Source organism: Macaca mulatta, chromosome 20 (assembly GCF_049350105.2).
Source record: "Macaca mulatta isolate MMU2019108-1 chromosome 20, T2T-MMU8v2.0, whole genome shotgun sequence".
Classification (NCBI taxonomy): domain Eukaryota; kingdom Metazoa; phylum Chordata; class Mammalia; order Primates; family Cercopithecidae; genus Macaca; species Macaca mulatta.
The window spans coordinates 59,720,503-59,743,870 of record NC_133425.1 but is presented as its reverse complement, the minus strand read 5'-3'; positions in this window follow the sequence as shown (position 1 = coordinate 59,743,870).

The following is a 23,368-nucleotide window of genomic DNA, read 5'->3' as shown; positions in this document are numbered from 1 at the left end:
GATTGGTAGAATTAATATTGTTAAAATGACAATTCTTCCCAAAGCAATTTACAAATTCGATGAAATTCTTATCAAATTACCAATGACATTCTTCACAGAATTAGAAAAAAAAATCCTACAATTTATATGCAAACACAAAAGACCCCAAATAATCAAAGTAATTCTGAGCAAAAATAACAAAGCTAGGGGACGTCACACTCCCTGACTTCAAAATACACTGCAAAGTCATAAGAACCAAATCAGCATGGTACTGGCATTAAAAACAAACACACAGACCAATAGAACAGAACAGAGAACCCAGAGATGAATTCGTGCATTTACAACAAACTCATATTTGACTAAAGCATCAAGAACATAAAATGGAGAAAGGACCGTCTTTTAATAAATGGTGCTGGGAAAACTGAATATACATATGCAGAATAATGAATGAAACCCTTCCTTCCTTCCTTCCTTCCTTCCTTCCTTCCTTCCTTCCTTCCTTCCTTCCTTCCTTCCTTCCTTCCTTCCTTCCTTTCTCTTTCCTTCTTTCTTTTCTTTTTCTTTCTTTCTTTCTTTCGTTCGTTATTTCCTTCTTTCTCTCTCTTCTTTCTTTCTTCTTTCCTTCTCTCTTTCTTTCTCCTTCCTACCTTTCTTTCTTTCTCTCTTTCTCTCTTTTTTTCTTTCTTTCTTTCTTCTTTCCTTCTCTCTTTCTTTCTTTTTTCTTTCTTTCTCCTTCCTTCCTTCCTTCTTTCCTTCCTTCCTTCTTTCCTTCCTTCCTCCTTCCTTCCTTCCTTCCTTCCTTCCTTCCTTCCTTCCTTCCTTCCTTCCTTCCTTCCTTTCTTTCTTTCTTTCTTTCTTTCTTTCTTTCTTTCTTTCTTTCTTTCTTTCTTTCTTTCTCTTTCTTCTCTTTCTCTCTTTTTTCTCTCTCTTTCTTTCTTTCCTTCTCTCTTTCTTTTTTCTTTCTTTCTCCTTCCTTCCTCCCTTCCTTCCCTCCCTCCCTCCCTCCCTCCTTCCTTCCTTCCTTCCTTCCTTCCTTCCTTCTTTCCTTCTTTCCTTCCTCTCTCTCTCTTTTTATCTTTCTTCTCACCGTTTCCAAAAATCAAATCAAAACGTATTAAAGACTTAAATCTAAAGCGTGAAACTCTGATACTACTAAGAGAAAACCTTGGGAAAATGCTCCAGTGCATTGGTCTGGGCAAAATTTTTTGGAGGGGGTAAAGCACAGGCAACAAAAGCAAACAACAGACAAATGAGATTAGAGCAAGATAAAAACCTGTGCAACAAAGAAGACAATTCACAAAGTAAAGAGACCACCTACAGAATGGGAGGAAAGATTTGCAAACTATCCATCCAACAGGGGATCAATAACCAGAATGTATAAGGAGCTTCCTACTTTTTGAATGTGTACTGAACTGGTGACTTTCATTGGGAAGTCTCTCACATAGTTTTATCTTAAAATAATATCAGACTAATCCACTTCTTCCCATTTCTATATCCTGGTCTAAGTCATCATCATTAGCCCACAACAATATATTAGCTATATAAACTATGGTTAGATAGAAAATGGTGGAGAAGAAATTGTGCAGCTTCCAAGGATGAGCCTTAAAAGGCTTTGTAAGTTCTATTTTCACCCTCTTGGAATACTTCCTTGGGCCTGCCATTTGAGGAAGTTGATCTGGTCTACTGGAGAATGAGAGGTCACGTGGAGGAGAATGGAGGTGCCTCAGCAGACGGTCAGCTCGAACTACCAGACATGCAAATGAGAGCATCTGGCAGCTTCTAGGACAGCCAAGCCTTCTGATAAATGCAACGCAAGAAGGAATCCAGGTAAAAATAGTGGAGAATCTCTTAATCACTTCGCATACTTATGATAAATAATGAATTGCTGTTTGTAGCCACTAAGTTGTGGAGTGGCTTGTTAGATGACAATAGTTAACTGAAACAGTCTCCATATGTTATCAAGTGATATCACTTATTATTGGGAAAGCACTAGTAGCACCATTATCAATTGTTAATTAAATAATTATTAATGTTATTATTGGCATTATCATATTATAAATTTTTAAAAATAATTAAAGGCATGTTTTAAGAGCTATTTCAATTGGCTATGTATTAAATCATGACTTCAACATTATACTTCGAAGAGCAGGGTCCAATTGCAGTTTTTTATTTCTTAGTCTTCCTGCTTCTCCACTGCTTAGCATGTTATCTCATTCATAGTAGTTACCCATACATATTATTTAATTTAAAGGAGTATTAAAAATGTGTACTTTGCAGAAATGAAGTCCATTTTGTTTCAACATTGGAAAACAGACATTTTATGTAAAATCTACTGAGGAAGAATTTAGGTGGCATAAGCCACTTTGCTGATGTTTGGAAGGACGACAGGACAGGCAATTGAATGCCAGATTCAAGGTCAAAGTTTTGCCCCACTTGTCCTGAGACCATGTCTTGTTCTCCGTTGGAAGAAGTCTCTTGAAAGTCATCTGCATAGCCAAACTTAGAGAGCACTCTTATCTAAAAGGAACTGCTTGTCTTCATCTATGACTCAGATTATTTCTTTGCATATTAAATTACAAGAGACAGTTCCAGCTGGATCCATCAATGTATTTATAACTCAGCCACACAATTTTCCTCCAGGCAGAAAACTTGGCACACAGGCTTTCAGCCTGGCTGCAGCATTCAAAGATGAGAACAGAAAAATAATCACAGCAATTTTTATATCAAATTTTATGTAAATTCTGAATATAATAGGATAATTTCAATCTCCCAGTGCACAGTAAGTCACCATTTTCACCGAAGGAGGGAGTGAGAGGGGCAGTTGAGGAATTCACCAAGAGTCACAATATAATTTCTCCACCTCCCTTAGATTCTATTCTCAGTGAACAATATTTGGTAACAACGGCGAGAATGTCCTGTGAATTCTGGAAAAGAAAGGAGTGTTGACATTCATTAATGGTCTGGCATAATGTCTAGCACAAAATCTAGACCACTGTACTGAGTGCTATGTATACTCTGTCTCATTAATCAATGAAATAGATTAGATTTTCTTCCTATAAGAAAGTAGCTCCTGAAGAGAGCAAGACTTTTATTTTCAATTAAAAGAAAAGAAAAAAAAATTGTCTTTGAAAAATTAGTTAGCGCGTTTAGCGCACAGTTTTATTTTCTACAATTTGTTTAGAGCTTTGTTTCCTGTAGAAATTACATAAGTAATTATACATACATGTGACCTAAAGTGTTCTTATATAAAAGAAATTGCTTGTGCACGTGTATTAGTCATAAACATCTGTATTTTTATTTACCATGTAACAGAAAACCAAACTGAAAGTGGTCTAAATAGAAAAGTGATCTGTTTAGTCATATAACTAAATATTCAGGAATAGATCTCTATCTTCAGTTGTACCTTAAACATGATCATGGAATCCAGCATCTCTCTCTATTTCTTTGGCCACCTCTGATATTGAAATATTTCTCCGCGAGTACCTCCGAGATCAAGTCATTCTATACCTAGAAATTCTAGCAGAAAAGAATCCGTTATTTCCCAATAAATTAAATTAAAATGCTTAATTATAATTGGCCTATTATAAGGCATTCAGCCATGCCAAAACTAATTGCGATAGCCAAAGGGAGGGATTAGACTGAGAAACCCAACCTGGACCCCATGAATTCTAGTAAGATCTATTTATTAGTTAATATAATTATATCAATGTTAACCTTGTTTTTGATAATTATACTCTGACTAGGTGAGATATTTATATTTGAGAAGCTGGATGAAAGTTATGTAGGAAGTCTAAGTGCAATTTAAAAACTCTTCCATAAGTCTAAAATCGTTTTTAAACTTTTTTTGAAATTATTCTCGAACTTAGTGGGTTATATGAAAACAAGCACTGTAATATGAATATATCTGTGAAAGGCTTTGCTTGGCAATTTTTTTTCCATCATTTGAATTTCAGTCTCCAGGCCTGATAACCCCAGTTTTCTCTTAGTTTTTCTTTTGGAGTCACAGACCATGTCTTTAATATGGATATTGTTGATCACAAAAACATGTACTATGATGTATATATTTGTATATTTATCTTCCCAGCTAGATTATGAGCATCTTGAGGGCCCAGCTTGTACCTTGTTCATCTTTAAAATCTCAGAACCATGCAGAGGGCCCAGCACAGAATGGAAGCTCATTAAATGTTAGTGTAATATAGCACTAACATGCTGACTTGTTAACTCACATGAGCATCTGGAATCACAGACTATTATTTTAACTGGCTAATGGCTTGACTTTTGAATAAATATTTAAAAGGAATTTTAATTTAAAATGTGCATTTAATTCTTCTCTGTTACAGACACCAGTGTCCAATACCATGCTACAGCTGGGGAAAACATATTCTGTGTCTGTTTCTGAGAAGAATAAAATAGAAAAAAATGTGAATAACATTTCTGTCTTTACTGCGATTTGTGTGTATGTGAGGGTATGAGTGGGGAACAGCCTTGAGAGTTTATCTATGCATTTATTCTATGATAATTTATTAACTATCTCAATGCTGTGCTAAGATATGGTCTACACCGTCCCATCTTAAGAGATTAGTGAAATCATCTGAAGAAGCAAGCATTTCAGTGAGGGGGGAAAATCCCGTTAAAGTGTATCATATTGAAAGTGAACTCAGACTTCCTCCACCTCGCCCCCTGCCCTTGTCCCCTGCTTTTTTGGAATAAGCCAATTTTCCATCAGCTGTGGTGTTGTCACATGATATATATCCATCAGCAAACATGCAACAAGCTCCTGCTGAGGACAAGTGTCATGAGATTAAAAAAAAAAAATCTAGAAAAATTCTCACCTATCTGAATATGTATTACTGCTGATATTTTGTGTATTGGACATTTGGCATTTTTAACTAATTAAAATTATTAAGGTGGTTTAGATGTAACTGTATACCTGTTTTAGACAATGCAAATGTAACTTTTAGCTACTAAAATATACTCAATTCTATCTCAGGGAAATGTAATCACATATCCTATAAGGGTAAATATAATAAAAGCCAGAGGTCATGTATGTGTTGAAATTCAGGAAGAAAGAAGTAGTTATTCGTATCTCTGAGGCTGACCAAATGCTACGGGCTGGAGATCCAGCCCTCTGTGGGTCAGCATAAAGTCAAAACGACTTCCTGAATACACATTAAAGCATTCTTGAGATCAGTTTCCATGGAGTTATAAATAATACAGTAACTGTTCAATGACTGTTATTATTGAAATTACTGAAAATGGAAGTTACCCAATCCCTACCTGTTATAGACTGAGCCCTCCACCCCAAGTTCCTATGTTGAAGCCCTGAACCCTGTTGTGATGGTATTTGGAGATAGGGTCTTTGGGAGATAATTAATTTTAGATTAGGTCATGAAGGTGCGATCCTCATAATGAGATTAATGCCCTTATAAGAAGAAACACCAGAGTGCTTCCATTTTTCTCTTTCTTTCTCTTTCTCTCTCTCTGTGCATGTCTTGTGAGGACACAGAAAGAAGGTGGCCATTTACAAATCGGTAAGAGAACCATTTCAGAAACCAACAATGCTAGCACCTTGATCTAGCATTTGTAAGTTTCAGAACTGTGAGAAAATAAATTTCTGTTGTGTAAACCATGCAGCGTATGACATTTTGTTATGGTATTTCAAGCTACTAAGAAACTACGTTTCCCTCTCTCTATATTTAATGACAATAGAGCTGTGAACACGTGGATTCAAGTCCACTGGTAAATATTTTTGCTCTGGGTGCCTCTTCCTTCTGAAGGGCTAAAGATTAAATTTGATGGGGGACATGGGGGTTTCAATAAGATGTTGGGAGACCTAGAAATAATCAGGATTACTTTAGAGAAGCTTTTGTCAATACATATGACATTTTAGGCTTTAGAAAACCCGTAATCCAAGGATATTGTCGGCTGTGGGAAATATCCTGCTTTATAACAGAGGCCTGGTGAAAGAAATGGGATACTACACCTTGTTTCCTGGCTTGATCATTAAATTCAAGTATAAATTGTTTCTATATAATGTTATTGGTGTCAAAAGCACTTAATTCAAATGGCCTGTTTGGTTTACTTAAAATGATTGAAATAAATAGTTCTTACATGTGGGGCATTATTCCTTTCTGTGGTATCTCTAAAGACTTTTCTAAATCCACTGTTAGATGCTTGAGGAAGCACTGAGCCTTGACCAAGCCTGACCAAGACCTAAAACATATGATTACTGGGAAAACTCATAATCTCCAAAGACTCTGGATTTTAGTGTAGGAGGTTTGGTAACTGGGTTGGGACTAAATGTTTTTAAAGTTTATTTCTTTTATAATATTTTATAGATACAAGTATTTTAATATATTTATGTGACACTTGTGATATTTTATTACATGCATAAACTATGTAATGATCACGTCAAGGCATTTGGGGCATTCACAAACTCAGGCAGTTATCATTTCAATGTGCCAAGAACTTTTCAAGTCCTTTTATCTACGTATTTTGAAATATACATTATTGTTAATATAGTCAACAACTCTATGGAACATTAGAACTTATTCCTTCTATCTAACCATATGTTTGTACTCATTAACCAGCCACTCTTTATCCCTGCCTCCCCCTACCACACACCCTTCCCAGCCTCTGGCATTCATCATTCTACTCACTACCTCTATGAGACCAACTTTTTTAGCTCACACACATAAGTGAGAACATGCAATATGGTCTTTCTGTGCCAGGTTTATTTTACTTAACATACTGACCCCCAGTTTCACCCGACATGTTGCTGCAAATGACTTGATTTCATTCTTTTTATAATTCAATAGTATTCCATTTGATATAATGGTATTCCTTTGATACACTGATTTATTTTCCTTTGGATAAATACCCAGAAGTGACATTGTGGGTCTATATTTAGTTTTATGAGAAATCTCCATACTGTTTTCCATAGTGGCTGTATTAATTTACATTCCCACAGTGTATCAGCATTCCCTTTTCTCCACATGCTCACCAGCATCTGTTATTTTTTGTCTTTTTGATAATAGTCATTCTACCTGGGGTAAAATAGTATCTCACTGTGGCTTCAATTTGCATTTAACTGAGAATTAGTGATGTTGAGAGCATTATTTCACGGATTTATTGGTCATTGGTACATCTGCTTTTGAGTAGTGTCTAAGTATGTCCTTTGCCCACTTTTTAAAAAATAATTTGAAATTTTATGTTAAATTCAGGGAGACATATGCAGGTTTATTACATGGGTATATTGTATGATGCTGAGGTTTGAGGTACAAATGATCCCTTCACCCAGATATGAAGCATAGTACCCAATAGTTATTCAACGCTTGCCCTCCTTCCTCCCTCCACACTTTCAGAGTCTGTGGTGTGAGTCGTTGTTATCTTTATGTCCATATGTACTCAATGTTTAGCTCCTACTTATAAGTGAGAACAAGCAGTATTTAGTTTTATGTTTCATTTGTTAATTTACTTAAAGTAATGACCTCCAGCTCTATCCATGTTGCTGCAAAGAAAATGATTTTATGGTTTTATGACTCCGTAGTACTTCATGGGATATAGGTACCACATTTTCTATATAGAATCCACTGTTGATGAGCACCTAGGTTGATTCCATGTCTTTGCTATTGTAAATAGTGCTGCAATGAACATAGGAATGCATATGTCTTTTTGGTAGAACAATTTATATTCCTTTGGGTGTATACCCAATAAGAGGATTACTGGGTCAAATGATAGTTCTGTTTTAAGTTATTTGAGACGTCTTCAAACTTCTTTCTACAGTGGCTGGACTTAATTACATTCCCGCCAACAGTACATAAGCGTTCTCTTGTGTCCATAGTCGTGCCATCATCTTTTGGTTTTTGACTTTTTAGTAATAGCCACTCTGAGTAGTGTGAGATGGTATGTCATTGTCGTTTTGATTTGTGTTTCTCTGCGAATTAGTGATGTGGATCATTTTTTCATGTTTGTTGGCTGCTTGTGGGGTTTGTTTTGAGACGCGGCAGTTCACGTTTTTTGCACATTCTTTAATGGGATTGTTTTTTGCTTATTGAATTATTTAAATTCCTTATAAATTCCGGACATTAGGTCTTTGTTGAATGCAGTTTGGAAGTTTTTTTTCCCATTCTATAGGTTGTCTGTTTACTCTGTTGATAGTTTTGCTGTGCCCTGCATAGTTTCTTTCAGTTTAATTACGTCCCACTTGTCAAATTTTGTTCTCATTGCAATTGCTTTTAGGGACTTATTCATACATTGTTTCCCAAGGCCGATGTCCAGAACGGTGTTTCCTAGTTTTTGTTTTTGTTTTTGTTTTTTTTTCCCTCAGATTCTTGTAGTCTGAAGTGTTACATTTGAATATTTAATCCATCTTGAGTTAACTTTTACATACAGTGAAAGTAGGGGTCCAGTTTCATTCTTCTGCATAGGATTAGCCAGCTATTCCAGCAGGCTATCTATTGAATAAAGAGTCTTTTTCCCCAATGATTATTTTTTGCTGGCTTTGTTGAAGATCAGATGGTTATAGGTAGATGATTTTGTTTCTTCTGGATTTCTTTCTTTCGGGATTCTCTGCTCTGTTCCATTGGTCTATGTGTCTGTTTTTACACCTCTACCATGCTGTTTTGGTTACCATAGCTTTATAGTATATTTAAAGTCATAATATTATACCTCTGGCATTGTTTTCTTTTTGCTTAGGATTGATTTGATTATTTGGTTTGCCCACATTTTAATTTCTGTCAAATTGTATGAGTTCCCTGTATATTCTTGATTTTAGCCCCTTGCCATATAAATAGTTTGCAAATATTTTCTTCCATTTGACAGATTGTCTCCACTCTGTTGATGGAATGGAATATTTTAGAGAGAATAAGGCAGCTATTTCAAGCAAAGTGCCTTCAAATATCAACTCAAGAGATTAATAAGGTTTGACTGGGGCCAGACTAGAAACAGTTTAGCATAACTACAACAATATAAAGCATCCATTGAACCAGGAAATAGTATGAAACATGTTTTAGAAATTCTGAGCCAGTAGCAGTTTATCTTAGAGGGGATCCCAGGTGGGGAGAGTTGAGGCACAGAAACAAACAATGCTGGAGAATTTGGGTGGTTTTAAGAAACAACTCTCTTTTTTCTCCAAGGTTCTAAGGCTTAAAAAAAAATTCACAACAGGGCCTGGTAAACTAACAGGAATTATAGAGCCACTTTTATTAGTCTCAAACCAACTTGACCAGACAGGCTCCATCCTTCAAGCTTGACCTTCATGATGTTCCATTTCATTGATATATTACTGGTCTTTTTTCACTGACCTACCAAATCCTGAGATAGGCCATATTCCTTCCAGCAAGTGTAGTTTTACAAATTTCCACATCTCCTCTGCCTGGAAAACTTTCATTCTCATACTAAATTCATACTCAGCTTTTAGGTTTCATACTTTCATGATTTTTTTTTTTTTTTTTTTTTTTTGAGATGGAGTCTCGCTCTGTCGCCCAGGCTTGAGTGCAGTGGCACGATCTTGGCTCACTACAAGCTCCACCTCCCGGGTTCACACCATTCTCCTGTCTCAGTCTCCCAAGTAGCTGGGACTACAGGCACCTGCCACCACTTCAGGCTAATTTTTTGTGTTGTTTTAGTAGAGACGGGGTTTCACCTTGTTAGCCAGGATGGTCTTGATCTCCTGACCTCGTCATCTGCCCACCTCAGCTTCCCAAAGTACTGGGATTACAGGCATGAGCCACCATGTCTGGCCACTTTTATGATTCTTTTAGATTTTAGATTTTAGATTTCTCATGGAATATAACTTCATCAGGCTGTCTTCCCTACCATTCTCACGTGTAGGCAGGCGTATTCTCTGCTTTCAGAGCCCATGTTCATATTCTTGATGAACTTATCTTAATTTATGCTTACACATTTGTTTGTGTGCATACTGATTAGTGTCTATGTATTCTCACTGAAATGTAGGCTCTTTGAAAGCATAGGAAATATCTTTAAGTAATAGGGATGCAATAGTGCACAAAATCAAAGTGTTTTGAGCCATATTTGTCATTGAATAAATATTTGTTGAATTTATGAATCAATTAGTCCTTAAAAAACCAGCCCATAGCTAGAAAGTAGTGGAGGCTAGAACTAGCTATAAAGTAGGTGTCTGTGAAAAGATAGAAAACCCTGAAACATATCTCAAACAGCCTGAGATGACTGAGGAATCCTGCCAAAATAGAACACAGGATTAAGCCTACTTTGGTATCACAGAGACAAAATATCCTGCACTAAGATTTGAAATATTTTACCCTTAAAGAAACACAGTACACCAAAAGTTACATTTTACTCAAAATTCAGACAATGTCAACTTTTTGACATGGGAATTTGGAATAGAGATGTACAAAGACACGAGGGAAATGCTTGGAAGCTCTCAAGTGCGGAGAATTCTTTGCACAGACTCCTTCTCTCTGCACAGATGAACACCATGAGCTTGCTGGAAGGGGTTCAAAGAACAGCCCACAGCAGCACTCGAGTTTGCTAAAGTGACTGACGTTGGCTTCAGTTTGGAATCCAAAGGCGACAACTGACAAGGAAGAGCGGAAGGGAAGGGAGAAGTGAGATTTGAACAGTTGCAAAAGCCCAAGGCAGCAGAAGGCAAACATCTTCTGGGGTTATCAAGTGTTCATAGCAAGTGGCACCAGAGATCTTTCTAACAGAGTAACATCTGGTGATTGAAGCAGCCAGCTCTAAAGAAATACCTCTCTCTCCCTCCAATGTAGAGTCTGAAACAATAGGCAAAACAAGAACGGATTGTTTGCATTTTGATATCTCATTTATTCATCTTTGATGGGAGAGTTTGTTATAATAAAATTGGGAATATTAAATAGTGCCTACTGTACATCAGACATTCTAAGTGCTTTGCTTATGTTAATTAATTTAATAATAAATCTAACAATCTTGTCATATAGATATTATTATCGCCCCCCTATTTTCAGATAAGAAATGGAAGCACAAATCATTCAAAGGGTTTGTTCAAAGCCATACATGTAGTGTTTGACAATCTAGCTTCTAAGTTTTTAACTATGGCCTATGGTGCTTCTATATTATGATATTAAGGTTAACATTTATTGAATGTTTAACATGAGTGTTTCATATGTCTAAGAGTTATCACATGAAATTCCCAGTTCAAGATTTGAAAGAATGTTTTTTTCCATGCTGGCTGGTCTTGGTGGCACATGCCTGTAATTCCAGCATTTTGAGAGGCTGAGGCAGGCAGATCACTTGAGCCCAGGAGTTCAAGACCAGTCTGGACAACATGGCAAAACTCCATCTCCACCTAAATTACAAAAAAAAAAAAAAAAAAGTAACCAGATATATTGGTGCATGCCTGTAGTCCCAGCTACTTGGTGGGGGTAGGAGGTGGTGGCTGGGGCAGGAGAATTGCACCACTGGGCAACAGAGCAAGAACTCTGTCTCAAGAAAAAAAAAAAAGAAAAGAATGTTTTCCATTCTGACTTTACACACAAGAGAATTGAGGCTGAAAGAGTTGTTACATAGATAACCAGTTATTGAGAAATTCCAATGCACTTGATAATGTGTTTTGTGATACAGGCATATAGAAAGATGAATGCCCTGTCCACAAGTAGCTCTTAGTTAATCAAGAGACTGGAGTTGAGGCATAATGGCAAGAGATGGGAATAAACATTTATAACCACACACCCTGTTCCAGGTACTGGATAAGGCATTTTACATATATTATGCCATAGAATGCTTAGCTCATTCCCATGGAAAAGCTCTAATTCTAACCCAACTTTCTATAAGTGTATAGTTTTTATTATATACATATCTATAAATACCAGTGAAGAAACTGAGGAGTCTGACTGAGCAGGGGTGTTTAGGTGAAAAGCTGACATTTATCATACCCAAAGTTCTCATAATCAATTAGTGGCAAGGACCAAATTCAAACTCAGGTTCTTGTTAAACTTATACCACCTGTCTACAGTTTCTCCAGGTCTCAGACTCTAGCCTAATTCACATCTTTAATCCTTGTCTTTTCACAGAGAATATGTAAGAGAAACTCTGTATTGATAAACAATATAATTGAAAAACCTTTAGAGAATGATCTATTTGCAGGATTATCCATGGAAAACATCCAACGTGCTCAATAATTGATACAAATAACCAGGTGCTTATCCAAACTTTTTTTTTCTCTTTTTTGCAGCACATTTTTAAAAAAGGACAGATGGGAACAGATTTTATTAAAAAAAAAAAAAGAAAACAAAAAGAAAAAATATATTTGCATAAAATAAAAAAACACACAGACTCTGTTTCAGATGCTTTTGTAGCAGAAATAGTTATTTTCAAGAATGATTAAGCATATTGTAGAAATGTAGCATGGATTTTCCCCTGGCAATAAAATCAGTAACTCATTGCATGGCCTTGAGTACACCTCATCATCTCTCTTGACAACAGTCTACTCAACTTTTAGTTTCGTTTCTAGGTCATGTGGCAAGATTCAAAAGAAACCCCTTTGTTCAGAAATCCAAGAAGACGATGCCTAGAGCATCAGTGGTTTCCCCTGGCCTGAAAGAACCAGATTTTGCAACTTGAATTCTAAGGCTCTGAACTGGCCTCTACTCTGTAGTTATCTGGTCACTGTATTTCTTACTATCTTACCATCACACAGATCTAACTCCAGGCATTCTGACCTGTGTGGTTTTGTTGTTGCTTCTTTGTTTAATGTCATTTTTGTTTAAGTATCAGTTTCTTTTTAGATGTTGTTTAATCTTGGTATGTATTTTCATACCTTTTTCTCTGAACAGAGGACTTCTCATTTGTATTAGTCCATTTTCACACTGCTATAAAGATACCACCTGAGACTGGGTAATTTATTAAGGAAAAAGGTTTAACTGACTAACAGTTCCGCATGGTTGGGGAAGCCTCAGGAAACTTACAATCACGGCAGCAAGCCAAAGGTAAGCAAGCACGTCTTAGACAGCAGGAGACAGAGGGAGCGAGGTGGGGATGTGCCACACTTTACAACCATCAGATCTCATGAGAACTCACTCGTATCAGGAGAACAGCAAGGGGGAAAAATGCCCGCATGATAAAATCACCCCCCACCAGATCCCTCCCTCAACACATGGGGATTACAATTTGAAATGAGATTTGGGTAGGGACACAGAGTCAAACCATATCACCATCCTTCAAGACCCAAAACTTGCGTTCTATGAAAACAAGGGATTTAAAAAGTACAATTGAAGTATTGTCTTTAAAAATACATGTACTTGCCTATGAGCTAGGAGAAAAAGGTCTTATTTTGCAATCCCCCCATTTCTAAAAAAGTTCAAGCTTTTGTTATTTGAAAAATGTGACTTTTCTCTTTTTTTGAGACAGAGTCTTGCTCTGTTGCCCAGGCTGAAGTGCAGTGGCACAATCTTGGCTCACTGCAAGCTCCACCTCCCGGGTTCACACCATTCTCCTGCCTCAGCCTCCCGAGTAGCTGGGACTACAGGCGCCCACCACCGTGTCAGGCTAATTTTTTTGTGTTTTTAGTAGAGACGGTGTTTCACGGTGTTAGCCAGTGTGGTCTCCATCTCCTGACCTCGTGATCCACCCGCCTCAGCCTCCCAAAGTGCTGGGATTACAGGCATGAGCCACCACGCCTGGCTAAAAATGTTACTTTTCAAGCTAAATCTTAAGTGTTAGATCTCTTTTCATCTATTGAGCCAAACATGTCTATGTGCTTAACTTGTAAAGTTGTTTCTTCCCTGTTTGACTTACAGGTGTGTTTCTCCCTTATGTCCCTGCTTACAAACATCTAGGTCTTTAGAATATATTTTTCAGATGCTCAGTTAAACGGTATCTTGTCATTTAGATTTCTCAGGCAAAGTCAGGTGAGGTTCTGTTGGGATTTACCAAAAATCTACTCTGGTTCTTCTAATTGATGATATGTAGGTGGTATAGCTATTATTTCTGCCTGATAGAACTCATGAATGAATGAAGGTGATTTTTTAAAAATATAATTTAAAGCTGTTCTTAGTTGTTCTCTATCTGAAAGAACATATGAGGAAATACGGTTCCCAGAATTTCTTACATCTTTTCCATTATCTTCTGCTCCCTTTCTATCTGCAAATCTATATGACTTTATATTGCAGAATGTAGCCTCCAATCTTCAGCCCCTTCACTTCTAGCACTTAGGTTAGTAGTTTTCATAATGAAACGAGAGAGGAGAAGAGTGTGTAGGTTGGGACTAGTTTATTGATTGACTCTCTAGCTGATGGACCATGGATCTGTACAAAGTCAACCTCAGGTTTCTTCTCAATTGAGCCTCTCTATAGTGTAACGCATGGTAATTTCCTCAAAGATATTTGAACAATTTGCATATGTATCAGTGTTGTAAATTTGAAAGAGTCACTTTTCTTTTCATGGGCATTTTTTTGGAAAGCTTTTAGGCAATGGGAGTGAATCAGCCCTTGCTAACTAGTCAGTGAGTCATGTGCATCATATCCTAGCATTTAATTCTCTTAATTTACTGATGCTTCCCTGTAGGCCTCTAAGCCTAGCATTGCTTCTGACATTTAATAGGTGCTCAATAAAAGGTTGATTGATGAATTGATTATTTCAATGTGCACTTAGGTAATATGGTATATGCTAAATTAAATACTTTCTTACTTAACCCAGCCACAAGTTTAAATGTAATTCTGTCCCCGTGGCAATTTCTCAAAAGAGATAGGCCATTAACTCTGCTGACATGTGTAATCTCCAACTTGACTTAGGGCCCCAACCCAACATTTCTAAAATGGGTTTAGTTGATTAAATGAAACTATGTGGGATTATTTGTCTCTCTGTCTGGTAGAATTCATGACTGAGTGGCTCCTCATATTTCACTGTTCAGGCTTCAGTGGGTTTCTGAGGAAAATTGACTTTTTTGGAGGAAAGAGGCTTAAATATTTTATTTTAAGAAAGGATGCAGATGATTAAATGTACAACTTAATTGGAATAGTTCATGTTCACTGAAAATTTTAATTTATTATTCCAAATTATCTAGTATACTACAGCTTTTCATTCATTCTCTCCTACTTACTTAACCCCCAGAGAAAATATCTATCTCAAGAATGATTCAAAAGCGGTGTCAGAGTAGAATTAATGCTGTGCTCTTTTCGTTCTTTTTTCTTATTAATTTCCAGATACTTAACATAGGGCAATTTAATGTTTTGAATTTATTTTATCCTGTAAGTACTTTGAAAGTATATAGAAAGGTCCTCTGGCAGAAGCACACAATTTAGAGCAAATAAAGTTACTTTAGAATTAACTGTCACCATCATCATGTTGTTCATTTTAAGAAGTGAAGAGAAGAAACAATTTCTGTTCCTTGTTGGCAAGTTTTCCTTCAAAGAGTGAGTATCAATTTTGACTATATTGTTAAGTGCTATGTGGGGGTCATTATTTATATGGCAGATACTGAGATGTGCCACTCATATTCTCCTTCAAGGAAAGACTTACTGTCCAGCTACAAGGACTGTGTTAGCTAACAATCTTCAGTTGGCAGCATTTTCAGGGTTTGCTTCAGCAATTATCTAGCCCAGAACACACCCTCCTGGGGCTTTCATCTAATTATTGAAGAAGGCAATGGTACAAAACCCAGCCATTTCATTCAATACAGGATTCCTCTGATGGATGATCTTTGATCCAAACTTCCTTGTTTAGGTTGCCAGAGATTTTCTTCAGGTCTGTACTGTGATCTGACACCTTCCCCTGCCCGCTCATCCTTCCTCCCATGCCCTTTCACAGAATGACTCCCTCTAAACCTTTTGTACCTCTAACACTGTCCTAGAATCTGCTTCCCAAGGAACACAGCGTTTGGATGATATGTTAGGAAGGTCAATAAAAAGGTAAAACAAATGGATTTGAAATGTCAAAAAGACTTGGCTTTACTTTCCCTCTCCTCTTACATCCAAATAAACAAGGATGCTCTCTCAGCATTTGAGCGGTCCTTTGCTAGTATCACTTGAACATAGCAGGAAGGAGAAGTCCTTTCTATCTAGGGTTAGAGTGAGACCAACTGCTCGCTTTCAGAGAGCTTGTGAGCAAGGGTTTAAAGAATAAGCCTGTGCTAATAATCGAATAATAATAAAATGGTCCCGGTTTCCTTTGTGCTTACATCACTCTCTTCATGGATAGAAGGCACTGATAAACCAAGACATCAAGCCTTTCTGGTCCCCTGGACTCATTCTCGCAACAATAGCAGAAAGTCACCATAGTACTTGAGTGCTGAAGAATGTCATTCTCCTGTGTGTGCATAGCTTGACTTACAATGGATTCATCATCATTTAGGATACTCCCTAAAATCCTTTGAATTATGAAAAACATATTCACTTAAAGACATTGTAGTTCAGGGAGGTGAGATGGTGTTACTTTTGGTGTTATCATTATCATCATCATTAATAAATACTGAGTATTTAATAGGTGCCAGTACTGTGCTGGGTGTTTTATATCCATCTAATAGACATTTTACAATGGCTCTACCAGGTTGATATGATTTCCAGTTTTCAGATGTGGAATCTAAGGCTAGAGATTTTAGGTAACATGTCCAAGGACACATTGTTAAAAATGCCAGTTGTGCTGGGCTCATCAGGTCTGATGAATGAATTCATTTCATCTAGATCCAAGGCCATTGCTATTTTCCTTTCATCTGAGAGTGCTATTAATAAGAGCACAAGAGAGAGTTTATAACATTTTGGATGGATTATAGCTTTTATTCTGACGTGTCTTCCTGGCATGTGTGATATACACAGATTTCATTACACAGAGTGCATTTTCACTTCTCTGAGCCATTAGAAATGTTTACTTCCTTTCTTTATTTCGCTTTTTTCTCATTAAGAGTGCAAAAATTATCCTGGTTTTCCTTGTAAGATCTATATTGGTTTTTTTGGTGTAACTATTCTTTCCAAGCAATAACTATTTTCTCCTTTATACGGTTGTATTTTAATTAATTATAATGTTGCTGAGTGGCAAGAACAGAAACGATATTTCCAATAGATAAGGCTTTGAATCCTGGAGTTGATGATGATACTAATAATTAAATCATCATCTGTTTTATTCAGAAGCTAACACCTCTTCTGTAGGTTTTCTATGAAGGATAAAATGAGAGCCTTCATTCAGCCATTCCTTCATTTATTCAGCTATCATTCTTCGGTGACTGGAAAGGCAAACACAAAATATCATATGCAGCGGAACATACACATAGGTTATTATGGCTAAAAAAAGATAAGGTGATTGGACAGGCAAGATGTTCTGGAAAACTTGACCACTGAGTTCAGGTTTTAGGTTTGAGAAGATGTGGCTAAAAGGAGAAAGTTCACGGAAACAGGAAATATCAATCAGAGCAGAGGGATAATAAAAGCAAATGAACAAAAAAGTCCGTAGAAAAATACATTATGGATGTTTCAGGCAATAGTTCAGAAACAGTTGCCTGTTGTGGGATATAAATTTTGAGGCAGCGAGTAGATGGCCTTATGCTATTTAGATGTTAATCTGTGTGTGTTAAATATCCAAAGACTAGAATGATGCCTCACACATAGTAAGTACCTAAGAAATGGTATTTCTCCGTTTTCTTTCTGAGGCTCCCAGTTTTATATGTTTATTTCTTCCTTTTTTTCTTAGTCCTTCACTATGACCCACCTAATTCCCTACCAATCGCCAGAGTCTGCTCATTTGAACTGGCATCCATTAATTTGGACTCCAATCAATGAGCCAAAAGTATTTACTCAGTTTTCTTTATATTTTTCACCAAGTGATTTTCCACAGAAACCCCGTGTCTTCTAAGTCATGCTGGGTGCCTCCTTTTTTTGGCTTTAGGCATGAATCAGGTCTTAGGAAGCAATAATTTGGTATCACAGATATCTTTAAAAGATTTTATATTGAGAAAGTTCTCGTAAGGCTGGAAAAAGAATAGGGAACTTGTATACTTTTAAACAATGAGCAACTTGGAACAAGGATTGGAATTCTTGAAAATCAACTAACTCAGTAAATAAGAAATGAGTATATTCATAAATGACATAGAAAAATAACAGGAAATATTTTGTTCCTTTCTTAAATTATTTGTTTTATTGTTGGATTTATTGGTGTTGAATGAAAACAGAGCTGTGCAGAGAATGTTGTAAAACTGGGAGAATTTTTTTTATCAAAATGGAGTTTTAAAAAGAGCTTTGAGGGAGGAGAATTGTTTTCATAAAGCCATCACTCAAGGAGTTTTAAAAGAATTCCTGTGTGCAAGTGGGAATTACAATTCTCGTTTACCAGATATGCTTTTTTGGCAAAGATACCTTTGCAGAATAATGTCAGAGAACATTCATTTATTTTTGTTTATGTTTTCATTTATTCAATCACTTACTTTACTTCCAATCATACATAAACCAACTATTACTAGTTGGGTTTTGTGCCAGTTGTTGAGTATATAACAAAGACAGGTTATCACCTTTACCAGATATTAGCATTTTAGATGGGAAGGCAGATTATAAACAAAAGATTGTGATTGAATGTGGTGTGTAGTACTTAAGCAGAAGTGGTGTTTGGTTGTCTTGGAAGCACAGACATATAAGCCACAACCTGCATGGAGAATATTGGTGTCGAAAGATGAATACAAATTCTCTGGATGACTATGTGACCGGATCCCTAGGATGTCATTCTTTCAGCTGGAAACCTCTATGACCAGTGGCACGTTTGTCCTAGTTTTGCTTGAGCCCACTGGGCTCATTCTGCCCACTTGGCCTGACAGGCTACACTGGGCTCATGCTACTGGCCTGCATCCCATACCTCTGAAGACTGGAACCAGGTGCAGAGTAGCAAGGGATGCATGTGCAAGTGAGAGCAGGGTCCAGCTCCTGTCACAGCCAGGCATGTCAGCTGCTGTGGTGGGACAGGCAGCTACAGGCACCAGCACAGGTGCTAGCTCTGTGCAAGCCTGTAGCTGGAACAGATGCACCAAAGTGCCTTCTGCTATGGGCACCCATGTCTGGATGAGGGGAACGCAGTGATGCCCAGAAGCTTGGAGATGCCAGAAACCACAGAGTCCCAAAGAGGGTGTCACAGCCCTGGCTCAGGGAGCCCCAGCTCTTCTCTCCTTGTTGTCCACAAGTTGGGGGGCAGGGGTGTACATGTTTCAGCTCTGTATTACAGCTGTTTCAGTCCCTCCATTGGGTGGGCCCCAAGTTCCTTTCCCCACATTAGTAAGAACGAGGTACATGGACAACTGAAGGATGAGCAAGGCAAAGAGGTGTTTTATTGAGCAACAGTACAGCTCCAAGGACACCCAAAGTGCGTAGCTCCTTTCCAAAGGCAGGTTGTCCTGAGGAGTGTGCAGTCCTCAGCAGAGGGAAGATCCAGAGAGGGTAGTTCCTGTCCTCAAGCAAGTTGTCCCATCATCTGCCGGAGTCTGGCTGAGTCCAGAGTTTTATGAGCTTCAGAAGAAGTGCGTGCTGACTGATCCATGGGCAGCCATGGGTGGGCCCAGAAAAAGCACCATAAGTTCTCACTCCAGGCCACAGGCTCCACCCAGAACTGACAGCTGGGCCCCCATGCTTCAGGTTATCCCTGGCTCGAAGGTGGGACGTCAGCAGAGACCTGTCTCTTTCTGCCCAGGATCCTGTCTTCCTCCTGCTGACATCTGTATGTCATCCACAGCACCCAGGTTGTTCATGCCAAAGGGCACCTGCAGGCCAGTGCTGAGCTGCCTTCAGCCCCCCAAACCCAAAGTCTGGAGGGGGCCAAGGTGGTAAGGGGCTGGTGTGTCAGTGCCACCCCAAGCATGCGCACACCTGGTCAGGTCACAACAGTGCCTGGGCTTGACCACAGCTTTGCTCTGAAATTGGAGCTGGCACTGGGAACGGGGAGAGGCCAGGGAATGGGCACAGCCACTTCTGAGCCTGTGGAGGCAAGGGGCCTTCCTGGGCTCCCCAATAGTGCAGGGATGCCTGGGTCCATGGCCATGGCTAGGAGGCTGCAGCTGCACCAGAAGGATGAGGCCCCTGCCCCGCCAACTCTGAAGTGGGCAGGGCTCCCGCCTGTTCCTGGCTCCCACCGGTTCTGTGGAGCACTCAGCTCCAGTTACTTCTCCCGCACTGCAACTGGTGTCTTTGCAGTCCCCCCGCCACATGGGCTGCTGCTGCTATCAACTACAGAGAAGGAGCTTAAGGAATAGTACAGAGTGTCAAAAGTGTACTACAATAGAGCCAAATGGATAAGATTTTACATTATGGAGGGAGAATGATAATTTTGAATTCTTACTTTTTTCCCTCTTAATCCTTCAATATCTCACCTCCATTGCACACTTTGTACTAGGCATTTGTGAAGAAAACTATTGGATCAAGTTCTTCAATTCTTATAGTGGCCTTGTGACCTCACAATCTTACAGATGATGCAACTAGCATAAATTAAATAGTTTGTGTTGGGCTCACAACTTAAGCAGGGATTCTGACTCATGTAGCATGGCTAAAGATCGTGGCTTTCGGGAAAGCTAACATTACTCAATCTCTTTGCTTCATCTGAGCCTTTGCATAAATGGTGATCATCACTGACACTTAACCAGCTTTGTGCTAGGTATTTTTATTTCATTTTATTTTAATTATTTTTTTGAGTCAGAGTCTCACTATATCAACCAAGCTAGAGTGCAATGGCATGATCTTGTCTCATTGCAACCTCTGCCTCCCAGGTTCAAGTGATTCTCCTGCCTCAGCCTCCCAAGTAGTTGGGATTACAGGAGCATGTTGCCATGCTTGGCTAATTTTTGTATTTTTAGTAGAGACAGGGTTTCACCATATTGGTCAGGCTGTTCTCGAACTCCTGACTTCAGGTGATCTGCCCACCTTGGCCTCCCAAAGTGCTGGGATTACAGGCGTGAGCCACCACGCCTGGCTATGTGTTAGGTATTTTAATAAACCTGATAGTAACAACAATAGCAACAACAGCAAAATAGCTACCTGCAATCAGCCATGTTTTGTTGAAGACAATGTTGTAATAAATGCTAAAACTTAGAAATTGTTATTTTTATTTGAAAGATGAAGAAACTGAGGTTTACCTAGGTCATATAATTTTCCAACAATATAGCTTGATGGTGATAAAACAAATGAATATAGAAACCGGGTCTATTTGATCCTAGAGTCCATGCATATCCAACCTCATCGCCAGGACTCCCTCCTGCTTAGAAATGGGCCAGTTCCGTCTCCTCACCCGCCTGCTGCCTATGCTCTATGAAGAACCAGAATATGCCGATACCGGCAGTGAAAAAACTGCAATTATTCAGAGACAAGTAATAGCACAAGGCTCAGGAACAATAGCTTGGAAGTGCTTACCAAGGCCCTCAGGGAGAAGCACCCATCAGGCAGCTGCATCAAACAGCACTATCAACTCTCATTGATTTGACTGCCACTGTTATTCAGGTGAAAAATTGCTCCTTTAAAGACCTCTCCAAGATACATTCTGACTGCAGACATCCTCAGAAAACTCCCACACATCTCCTTAGCAGCCCACCTATCACTTCCTTGCAGGGCTTAAGATGCTATTGTTTTTTTTCTGAAAATATATTTTGAAGCACTGGAGTCAGGTGTGTTTGGTCTCTGCTCTTCAGCTGTAAAATCTAATAATCATGATTAGGGTTTTTTTTTGGCATCAATTACTTCATTAGAGTTACAATGAATAGATAACAGGAAGAATTAAGTAAGGATAATTGGCATGATAAATGAGATAAATAATTATAATGGTAACTAATATTTATTAAGCATTCACTATATGCCAGCCTCGTGCTGACTATGTGTCACTGAACTCCTCTGAAAGACCTGTTACTTTCTCACTTTAAACATTGGGAAGTTCGTTTAGCATTTATGTGTTAAGGTGACCCCCATATAACTCTTTCCCCTTGAGTGTAGGCAGATCCTGTGATTTGCTAAAGGTGAAAGAACTTTTCAGCTGTAATTAAGGTCTCAAATCATTTGACTTTGACTTAATCAAAAGGGAAATTATCCTGGTTGTGTCTTACCTAATCAAGTGAGTTCTGAAAAAGAGTGCCAGCTATTCAGCATATGAAGAATACATGATACACTTTTTACCAGAAGTTAGCATTCTAGGTAGAAAGGCTCTAGACAAATGATTATAATTCAGTTTGATGTGTAGTACTTAAGCAGAGGTAGTGATTGGTCATCTTGGGAGCACAGATACATGAGCTACAGCCTACATGGAGAATGTCAATATTGAAGGATGAATACCAATTTTGTGAGTATATTACAGAGGAGCTTAAGTAATGGTACAGAATCTTGAAAGTGTACTGCAATGCAGCCAAGTGGCTCAGACTGGGGGAGAGAAGTCAGAATTATTCTCTTACTGATCTTGAAGATGTGAAATACCATTAATTCTACAGCTACAAGGAAATAAATTCAGCTGACAACTTAAGAGAGCTTGGAAAAAGATTCTTCCCCAGTCAAGCCTCTGATCAGAATTCAACCTGACTAATGCTTAGTTAAAGTTTTTTAAGACCTTGAGCAGAATAATCAGCTAAAATGTGCCCAAGCTCCTAATCCACCCCAGGGAGACTGTAAGAAAATAAATGGATGCTTTAAATCAATTTTAATTGAGGTAAAATTCATATCAAGTTAACCATTTTGAAGCATATAACTCTGTGGCATTTAGTACACTCATGTTGTACAACGATTACCACTGTTTCTAAAACATTTTTACCACCCCAAAAAGAATCTCTACCCATTAAACAGTCACTCTTCATCCACCTCCTGCCAGCTTCTACAAGCAAATAGTTTCTGTATCTATAGATTTACCTGTGAACCAGGTGAACACAAAATTTTGGTTTTTATGTGTTGCATTTAATGAATCATTAAACATTTAGCAAGAACAGCATCTACTTGGAATTTCATTTCAGAAGGCTGAATTTGGTGGGGGAAATAGTGGTATGTGGATAGGAAGACCTTGTACAATTTTCTATTTTCTTGAATATGTAACATCACTAGGCCTCAGTGTCTTGTTCTCCAAAACATTAGTGCACACTAATTTTTTCAAGTCCATTTAGCGTCTTTATTAAAGATCAGTTATTGATGACATTTGTGAAGTTTTCGTTTTTGACAGTAGAAATTATAATGCTATAAACATTGCTCTTATCCAAATTATTCAGTTCTCTCTACCTTGATGTTCTAAGAATTATGACCAGTTAATATTTACTCAGTTAATAAGCATAACAGTGTTTACTGAGTTAATAAGCATAACAGTGTTAAATGAGTGCTTAGTATCTGCTAGGAATAATTATAAGCACTTTTCTTTGCATTATTAGAGTTATATAAAACGATGCTTCTCTAATTTTAATGTTCATGAGAATCATTTGTGAATCTTGTTAAAATTCAGATTATGATTCAGA